The sequence below is a fragment of the Watersipora subatra genome, chromosome 5 (assembly GCF_963576615.1).
Source record: "Watersipora subatra chromosome 5, tzWatSuba1.1, whole genome shotgun sequence".
Taxonomy (NCBI): Eukaryota; Metazoa; Bryozoa; class Gymnolaemata; order Cheilostomatida; family Watersiporidae; genus Watersipora; species Watersipora subatra.
In genome coordinates, this window is record NC_088712.1 from 58,932,565 (window position 1) to 58,943,741 (window position 11,177).

An 11,177-nucleotide genomic window follows, 5' to 3' on the forward strand; every position below is an offset into this window, starting at 1 on the left:
TAAAGAAAATACCTTTTTCAGCAACAAAACCCTAGCCACAACAATCGTGATATCGCGATCTATGAATAAAAAAGATGAACTGCAGAAAAAACAAACAATCTGCAGCAAAAGAAATTGACAAACAATATATGGAGGTGTGACCTATCGATGAGAAAAAGAAACTACCTGTAAGATCAATAACACAATAGGCCAGTTTCACTTCGATTTATAAAATCGAGAAGACAACTACCGAATATCACTATCGTTATCTTGTCCATCCCTACTATAGATGAAGGGTTGAAAAATAGAGCTTCATGACGTTCAATTAGAGATTTTTCAGTAAGTTAGATTCTGTGTTTATGTTACACGTCTATCTTGAAGGTAAAAACTTTCCACGTAGAACATTGTGATGTTACATTTTTTTTGCAGATCATGCCTACAAAATGCACTAAAGTGATTGTAGTTAACTAAAGTTACTAAGGTTAAAATATTGGTTTGTTACCATTTTTAATAATGATGATTTTGATTATTTTGAATATGCAGTTATTGCATTCATTCTATACATTTATACAATATTTTCGCTTCAAGGTGCGCACACACTACAGTGAATGTGATACGAAAGTGAAGCGATGCGACAAAGCGGCAGCTGCAGCAGCAAGATTATGAAGCTTTCAGTGCGTTCATATGTGTTTGATTTTGGGTGCAACCTCTTGCACGCTATTGGCTGTTCCAAGATCATAGACCGCAAAAACTGCAAGCGTGGTCAATAATAGTAGCATGATCAGATATGGAAGAGCAACACATTGCGCTAGTAAGAAAGAGGCCATATCTCTATAATCAGAGACACCAAAATTATAAAAGAGAAGATATAACGAGGAATAACTGGCGAGAAATCACAAAAAAGTTAAAGCTAGCTGGTAAGTAAATAAATCATAATAATAATTAATATATTTTAACTCAATTTTAAATTAATGCAATTAGCATCACTATATCGCTATCACTACATCACTAACGCTCTAATGGATGCGAATGATATCGCACCAAGTGTGCTTTGAGGTGACATTCGTTTGACGCCTCAGTCGCTACAGTCTCGCTTAACTCGCTTTCAGTGCGCTCACACCTTTCGATGCCAACAATGAAATGGATTAAAGTCATATAATTGCACACCTAATAATTTTTTAGGTTAATCATAGAAACTGAGACTATATTTAGCCATTACTTGTTAAATAATAGTCATGTGACCATAACAGAGAATAACTCCTCCATATAAGTATACTAGCTGTACTACCCGGTGTTGCTCGAGAAATGATAATTTTTTAATATTTTTTGGACATGAGTCATTTCCACACCACCCAGGAGGTAGACAAATAGCGCATTACCAATTTTTTAAGGTGGCGGGTTCCCCGGTAGGCATATAAACCACCGAACATGTATACAATATTTAATATCTCAAGACTTTTATTGTTGTACACAAAGTTGATTACATGACAATAAAAATAAAAATTCTCAAAAACATTTCATGAGCAACACAGTTTGTGCCAATCCAAAAAACACCGAATTACAGAAAAAATAAGACATCAGTAAAAATGCTTAAATGTAAAATAATTAGCAAGCAATGGTTAAATGTAGTCTGTTTTGAAGTAGTTTGGTGTAGTCTGATGAATCATTGCAGGATCTTTTCTTTGGAGGCATTAGATAATGTGTAACTTCTGAAAATACATGTACTTATTAAATTATTGAAAAAGATATGACAGAGTATGGTAGTATTTTGTGGTTGAAATTTTGTTAAAACAGTGTCGGCAAAAAATGGTTAGATGAAAAATTAATAATAACAATTGGAAACTAACTAACTAAGTAATAATAATAATAATAATAATAACAGTGGTAGAAAGATGAATAATGTTTGAACTTAAAACACAGTATTGAAATTATCTTAAAAAAAATGCCAATTGAAATGATAACGATAACGAAACAAACTTTAAAAAACATATTATAAACTTCAAAAGTTATAACAAATTTATAAATGTAATAAAATAATGTAAATATGTATCTATAAATGTAAATATAAGAGAGTGAGGAATAACTCATACTTGTAATCTTACACAATAGTACAGTAAATCTTACAGATAATCTTAAAGATATTTGCTGTAAAATGTGATAGGAAAATGAATGTTTGAACTTAAAACACAATATTCAAATTATCTTTAAAAAATGAAAATTGAAATAATAACGATACCGAAAGAAACTTTAAAAATTTATATTATAACTTTAAAAGTTATAACAAATTTATAAATGTAATAAGATAATGTAAATAAGTATCTATAAATGTAAATATAAAAGAGTGAGGAATAACTGATACTTGTAATCTTACACGATAGTACAGTAAAATTTAACAAAGAAACTTATAGTAATTTTACAAATGTTGGCTGTAAAACGTGAAGCTATTCACAAATTACTAATTGGTTAGGTTTAAATGGAAAGATGTGTAAGGAAATACACAAAGCGAGCACTGATAAGAACTTTCGTGAAACACGTGTGTAACAACTTAATATTCGTCTGTTGAGGAGTGGAAATTGCCCTTGTTAATATACTATATCGCTATTAAAATAAACATTAAATAGCAAATTGAAAAATAGTCATATACGTAAAGAGGTTTTAAATAGATCTAATAGAAATAAAGTAAAATACGTAAATAAATTAAAGAAAAAGATTTTGTTCGTAACAAATGAATGTGGAACGCAAGGGACCAAATGAAAATCAAGGAAAATATTTCTTTCGAGAGAAACGTTTGTTGTACGGTTTGACGAAAAACATCGTGTTTTATAACCCGTGTACGAGTGTATGCATGGAGGTTCTCCCAAGTTTTGTGACAATTGTGACGACCCGATGACAAGGATATTTGAAAAGCGACAGACGAGACGACCATTTATCACTGTAGGTGATGTTTGTGAACTAAAGCTATTCTAGTTTAGTGGGTCCTTAACAAGTCGTTACTTAACAGGAGGCAAAACAAACACGCCCTTACTCACTGAGCTTCTAGCCGTAAGAGAGCGATGAGAGATTTCCTCCCAGGGGTCTCGCGCCTTTCTTACTTCCGGTCAAGCCGGAGTTATAGCGAGTCGATGATATCACAACGTTGACGAGGCGACTATGTGTAAGTAGGCTTATTGAAGGAAGGTAGACGGTACAGCTATACGTAATGAATTTTTCGCTGGTTCTGAGTTCTGACCAAAAAAACACAGAATCATTCGATCGAAATTTACAGAATTATCTGAGGTGTGCATGCCCACCGAACTTGTCGACGAAACGCTTTTAACTAGCTAAACAAATTATTATCGAGCACGATTCTAGCAGCTTTAGCAATTAATCCAAGACACGTATTACGACACACAATAAAATTACCGATGCAATTCAACGTACTACACACGATGTAACTGCTTAGATTGCGCTATTATTAGTTAGCGAGCACGATTCTAGCAACTTTTAAAGTTTATGTAGTCCGAAGCGCATAACGTGACGCGCAAGAAAAATATCAAGGCAATTCACTATAGTAAATACGATGCAACTAACTTGATTGCACTAAAGACAGTAACACTTTTTACCACGAAAGTTTTGCTTCTAAAAAGGAATTTTTATTACTAAATAATAAAGGGTTTGTAGCAATGGTGTATAAACGATAAATACTAACAATAGCGCAATCTAAGCAGTTGCATCAGATGTACTATGTTGAAGTGCACTCCTACTTTTATTGTGTGTCATCATACATGTCTTGGACTATACTAATTGCAAAAGCTGCCAGAATCGTGCTCGCTAGCACGTTCATAGCAGCACGGAATAACTCTGTGCGTTTCGTTCATTTCGTGATTTCAGTCAGAACCAACGAAAAATTTGTTAGGTGTAGCCATACTTTTACTAACTTATTATTTGTCCATAAATCAACACGATCAAACGAAACTTCACTAGTTTTGGCTTAAAGTATCTGGCTCCACATTTATACACTGCCATGTAATTTAAGTAAACAGCAATGAAATGTCACGGCACACTGACAGCAAATAAGTTTCCAATTCTGTGACTGACAGTGATTATTAAAGACAATCTCGGTCTATTTTCAGTTGAAGATGTGTAGCCCTAAAAACCTAAAACGCCTGTCACTCTTTGCGGAATAATCAGCAACGCTCTTAAATATCACTAATAAATTTGTGAAGGTTGCTGGTTGAGCCATGCTTTTGATTAGCAGAAGTTAAAGCTGAGCAAGTTTCAGGCTTTCAACGCAACCCAGTGCCGCCAGAATGGATATTCGCATTAAAATAATGAGTGTGAAGAAAGAGGTTGTTTTGGTTACCAACTTGAAAAATGCGACGACAGTGATTTTCAAAGTGACGACAGTAATTTTAAAAGTGACTATTCTGAAGACAACTTTGTGTGGTAGAACCCCCACGCATTGTACAGGTATTAACGTATATGTCATTTAGCTGAAATTTTATGCTTGCGAAACTGTTTTTACCGTAACGAATAACGCAGAACTCGTCATGGTGAGAAACTGATATCTCTTAAGAATGTATACAAATAGTACATAAGTCGCCAAATTTTGAGTTCATAGATAAATTATTGTCGATTTCGTGGGGCTAAACAAATTAGCCCTAACGAAATAAAAATGAAAAAGCATCGTGCTGCATATACATAAGCACTGAATTATACTACCCTTACAATGGGCAAAGTCATTTATCCACGTAACAATTTGAGCACCATCTTGGCCTATGCTACATAGTCAAGCTCCCTTTCATAGTAACCTAGCAACATTGTACAACATTTAATCGCAATGAGCTTGTGGGTGCTTTTATCCATCCCCAATCTTAATCAACCTATATATCAGAGTCAAGATAAAGATCTACATATTCATTCAACCTATATATCAAAAACAAGCTAGCTAAAGATCTACAGATTCTAGGCTATAAGTTTTTGTTGTAGATGGCTATTGGCATGGTTTCAACAATAGGCAGACAACTCTATATGGGCTCTATAAAAATTGGAATTTCTTATCAACAGATGTTTCCACTAGATTTAAGGGTATCATTGGCATTGCTCGCCTTACCAGCCCAGTGAACTTTAACTTTAAAACTTATTGACTATCTAATAAGGGATCACAATAGTTGTTTACATCACCAAAAGTAGAAAACTGGTCAAAACTGTTGTATACATTTGACTAAAATCTTGCAACCTACATCAATTTGTTCGAAAAGTGGTTGGATTGGCCTCAAGCCTAGATTAGCTTTAGCTATTGCGCCAGTAGGCCCTAACACTCAATATATCTTGATTTGTGTTATATTTATGTGTTATTCGTTTATATAGACCAAAAGCAAACTATAAATCTTAACTACAGTATGCTGGACCACAAAATTTATTTGTGGTTTAGAAAATAGGTGATCTATGCATAGAAAATGAGCCAGATGCTCGGATGCTAATACAATGTCTAATAGCATTATATATAAATAGTATATAATAAATTAAACAACTAAATGCCTTCGAACTGTACAAATTGTATGCATATATAAAGCAAACTGTAAATCTTAATTACATTACACTTGACTATCAAACTTTTTTGTGATTCAAAAATAAATTATCTATGCATAAAAAATTAATGAGTCAGATGCTCTGATGATCCTAATATAACGTCTAATAGCATTATAATATATATAAATTATATAATAAATTGAACTACTACATGCCTGCAAACTGTAAAATTTGTATGCATATATATATATATATATATATATATATATATATATATATATATATATATATATATATATATATATAATAGATAAGTTGTCAGGCCTACTGCTAACAGCACTCTACGCTCTAAAAAGTGCGGAGTGTTATAACTAACTAGAGTGTGGAATAGGTTAATTTTACTTATCTTTGTTCCAGATTGATGTTTTATTCTGGGGTCACGACAGGTCTGTTTCGTGCTGGTGCACTCTTCAGGTGACTTGTGTTGAAGTATATATATATATATATATATACATATATATATATATATATGTATATATATATATATGTATATATATATATATGTGTATATATATATATATATATACATTCATATATATATAGAGAAGTCTTAAAAATTAATACTAACTCAAACCGGCTATAGACAATTTATGTCACAGCGACATAACAGTTCACTGTCCTCTAAACAATATGTTTTTGTAGCGTTATGTCTGGTGTTCACTTTATGTAAATCTAGGTTTCTTAAGTTGGCAAAGTAGTGCTGTCTTAAATCAAAGGGTGTTTCAACCATTAAAGCTAGTAGTGAGGAGGGATGATTATTAATTCCTACAGAAGTGTGAGTACAATGTTGCTTTGATTCAAATATATCATAGCGTGCAATCTCTTCTTTTACACACTTCATGCAGAACCGTGGGATATTTCAAACATTGATTTGCTGATGTAGCCACCTTCATATACTTTTTGGTGCATAGGACAGTTGTTACAATACCACCAGAAGGAGAAATCAAGTCACCATTGTTCTTAACTCTTAACAGAACATGAATATCATCGTATTTGCTAAATTCCTTAAACTGAATTAGGGCGAGTCTACGTGGCTCACAACGCAACTTTTTAAGCAGTATTCTGACAAGCCAACCAGATAAATATACAGCAATGTTACCAAGAACAGGATGTGATATAATGTTTATGATATAATGTTTAGCATTCCTTCAGGAAGCATAGTTTGTCTGTCAATAACATCTTCAATATAATCTTCACTACCAACAGTTGGTGGCACATAGGTAGTAGAAGCTTGTAACAATTGAAGAAAACTCGCAAAAGTGGCGTGGGGACAACCCCTAGCTCTAATTCTCTGCACTTTAACCAACGTTACAACCTGCTGAACCCAACAGGAGGGAGCTGAAACCAACTCATTTATGCTCTGCTAAACCCAACAGAGTGCGCTGAACCCAATGCTGCTGACTGTACAACCTGCTGAAACCAACAGGAAGGAGCTGAACCCAACTCACTTGTGCTCTGCTGAAACCAACAGAGTGCGCTGAAACCAACGCTGCCAACTGTACAACCTGCCGAACCAACAGGAGAGAACACAACTCTTGTAAGGATAATTATTTAATTATCCGATTTAGTTGTAGTAATTTTGTGTGGGCTTGCTGTTAGTGACGATAATAAACAATATTTCTCCAACAATAGCAACTTTGTTATAGTAATACTAATCATGTGTTTAATTCAAGAGTCAAACCCAAGCTGAACTGCCTAAAAATTAATGGCAGTATGTATATTACATAAGCGATTGGCCTAGAGATTGATGGTCACCGTTCAAACCGACCAATCATATAGTCTTGCTGACTGCCGAGTTTCTAAGAATTTTCACATACAGAACAATAAAAAATTATTGCTAGACAATGAGCCATTGTACCGTAACAATCTAAACACTAACAAAAAGCCCAGAAATTTCTACATATACTGGGTAGCGAACAGTAATTGTAAAACAACAATAAGACATATTTTGATAACGAAAAGGGCTAATTACAAAATCTTATCTCGAGAAAACGTAGAACAAAAGCGGAAACAATATTGTTTAAGTAATCTTAAACCACTAACAATTAATTATAACAGAAACTTAGAATATTTTGACATGTAACCATGAACATAAAAAATGTCTTCCTATGAGTGAACGGTAAGAAATAAATTATAGAAGATTGTTCACTGCGTAAAAGCCTTAATAAATGGCGTCTGTTATCTTTTCTAGGTCAACCACTATCTCAGAAGTTTCTTCTCTATATATATATACTGACTACGTCACCTTTTCCCTTTGATCAGTTCACCATGTTTTTCTGCGCCGGGTGTCCGGAGCGCCTTGATGAGCCTGACGTCCATGGGACCGATAGCATCCAAATAAGACAACTCTTCGGAATTATTCCCCCCACGGTCTTTTTCATGGCCACCACTCCTTTCATAGAGTTTGTTCTTTAGAATATCTTGCTTTAATTTTACGTTTACAATACAATGCAGTGACATCCATAGATCTGACATTACCAGTAGCTCCTGGTGTAACACCACATCTTGTAACCAAGCACCTAAAGATATGTTAGAACTGTTGGGTTGTTGGTCCAGCCTCCTGAAATAATAACAGTTATCATTTGATGCAATTGGAAATAAAATGGTAATAGTTCTAAAATATGTACTGAATAATAATGATTTATCAGTTTTATCAATCATAGACTCATTGAAGTGGGCACTACATAGAATTTCATTTTTGCTAGAGATCTCCTGCCGCCTGGAAAGAGTCCACCAAGTATACCATTTTTCTGGCTTTTTCTCTTCACTCGGAAATCTGATGATAAGAAACTAGGTAATCAAATTATTAAAAAACATGCAGATTAGGATTTGTGGTCTTATAGTCAGTTATAATTAGGGGAAACCTTTATTGACAAAGAAAAAACTGAAATATTGACTTTCAACCTTTTAAAACAATGTACCTTTGATTTTCAGGATGTTTTTTGTGTTTCAAAACGTTCTTATCAACTAACAGAAGTTTACTTTATTAAAAAAAATTGCTCTAGTGATAATGATAAAGATTACGGTTACTAACAAAGTTTGTTCCGTGTAACTGGCACTCCTGATCTAGGAGAACAGCGACTATCGTTATTTGAGTTTAGCAGCACCAGTACTGACCTACTTTGTCTTCAAAACCAGCCAAGATGAATCAACCAGCAGCACAAATTAATCCTAGTAAAAACAGTCAACGATAGTGATGTGTAAAATAATAAAATTCAGGTAAAGATTCGCTAAAGGCTGGCTGCGAGTAGTAACAGAAGCATGCTACTAACCAGCTATTAGCAAGCTACTACTAACCAGTTGCTAGCAAGCTACTACTAACCAGCTACTAGCAAGCTTATAACCAGCTACTACTAAAAGCTACTAATCAGCTACTAGCAGATACTAACCAGCTACTACTAGCGAGCTACTACTAACCAGCTATTAGCAAGCTACTACTAACTAGTTGCTAGCAAGCTACTACTAACCAGCTACGAGCAAGCTTCTAACCATCTGCTATTAGCAAGCTACCACTAACCAGCTACTAGCAAGCTTCTTCTAAAAAGCTACTGCTGTACTAGTGCTACTAATGCAGGAATAAAACTCCAAACTCACCTGTGAAATGATATATCATTAACCCTCCGTGTTTCAGGGTTTTCATTGTAGTAGCAATTAATGGCAACACAGATTTCCAGCAGATAAATGAGTTTTGTTTAGAATAACTATGATCCGCCATTTCACTAATTACAGCCAGTGGACCATGTAGCAGTAACCAAGATGGTGCTCAAATCATTGCACGGAAGTTCATTGGTTTAGATAGACCAATGCCATTTCAGGGGTAGCATAATTCAGTGTACATAAGTCCCAAAATATTTCTTCCTCGGAGCTTCGTAACTTGTGGGCGCTTTGCTAAAACAATTAGCATGTGGTTATGATATATCAAATATGATAACGCCATAGATCGAAATTTCCTAATCAGGTGTTTGTAACGTGTGGGCGCAGTGCTAAAATAATTGCTATCGTCCGACAATCAATCTTACAAATACACATACGACGACAAACTTTGAGAAATATATATATGAATATATATATAAATATATATATATATATATATATACATGTAGGTAGATATATATATATATATATATACTAGCTGTGCTACCCGGCGTTGCCCGGGTAATAAAAAAGTCTGGACAGGAAATTGATTTGTATTTAATATATAACAACATTTACTATTCTAACTTTCAAATTACATATCACGGGAGAAGTGTTTTGTGCAGTTTAAATATTAAGAGAAAATTGAAAACAACTGTAAAAGTTGTTTGTAAACTTTGTCAAACCACTGTAACTTTCAAGCTATTAGCCTGGCACATTGCCAATGGAAAATTGCAGTAAGCTGCTAGGCTTCTAATGACGGTGGTCTATGACATTGCGTCAGCATTGTTGTCCAGCTGCAGTTATTCTAATAATAGCTATAACCGGAATGCAGACAGACATACATCATACACACGGACATACTTTGAGAAATATATATATAGATGTATAGATAGATACATAAATCGTATTAGAGTTACTTTACTGAACACTACACATAGATCAATCCACTAAGATATTATTATTAGTTTTGATCTGATTATAATGCCTCAATGATTTTTGTTTCAGCATCCATGTTGTTAGCCTTGACCTTAGTTTATATAGCCAAGGATATGAATCAGAGAGTGATGAAATTTCTATTTTTTGATCAAAGAGAGATAATTTTGCCGGTCATGTTAGATATCCGTTTAGCACTGCATACTATACAATTTAGTTTATTGCTTGTTTCAGGGTGAACTTCCGTATTTATTTTTACAGTTTAGGTATTCAGTTTTACAGCATGTCGATTTTTTGATTGAAAAAAGCTTAGGAGCAAGTTTTGTACTAAACACAGGCATTCTAGCAAATTCTGCATTTATAGGCACAACCAAACCTCCAAGATGCTAAATTTAGTGGTTGTACAGAACATGTTACTAAGGTTTAGCAATGGAAAAAAAAGCAACTCCACATGCAAAGATTGCAAAAGATATTGCATCATTTTTTTCAATTTGATAGTTATAATCGACAAGATTTTACACGGGACAATGATAAAGTTTGCAGGTTTATTTCTTTTACTATTGTTTCTATTACTAATTTTTTCTGTTATTATATTTTCTAGTGAGGCTTAACTTAATGCAAATAAAAACTTTTATAGGTAAGACTGCTGTAAGGTAAACACTTACCCTCAACTGGAGTTGTGCTATCATGGTGTTCTCTGAAACAAAAACTGTAAAATCTTTGCATTAAGTTAATTTATTTTGTGAAATCTAGTTTATTTGTTAACTCAGTAGTCGGTGAAATAGTTTAATCTTGTATTTTGTTTAATTTGTTTTCTTTTGTTACTTTATTAGCAATACAGTAATAAAAACCCAAAAAAGACAAGCTAAACAAAATAGGTGTTTTACTACCCAAATACTTTTCATGACTGCTTAATTAGTACTAAAAGCAGTTGAACAAAAATTTAAAAGTATAAAAAAACATAGAAGAAAATCCTGTAAAGAATTAATTAGAAAAACTGAATTAATAAAGTAAAGATTGATAAAAAGAAGCTTTATTGTTATATTAAAAATATATGT

General features: G+C 33.6%; 1 long non-coding RNA gene across 1 annotated transcript; it reads right to left on the bottom strand.

The window, feature by feature from the left end:
• Window positions 1–7,975: 7,975 nt before the first annotated feature.
• LOC137396232 (uncharacterized) lies at window positions 7,976–10,915 on the bottom strand. Its single transcript, XR_010978499.1, has 3 exons — window positions 10,785–10,915; window positions 9,145–9,438; window positions 7,976–8,110 (listed from the first exon to the last, which is right to left on the bottom strand). It is a non-coding gene; the product is annotated as an uncharacterized lncRNA (long non-coding RNA).
• Between the last annotated feature and the right edge of the window lie 262 nt (window positions 10,916–11,177).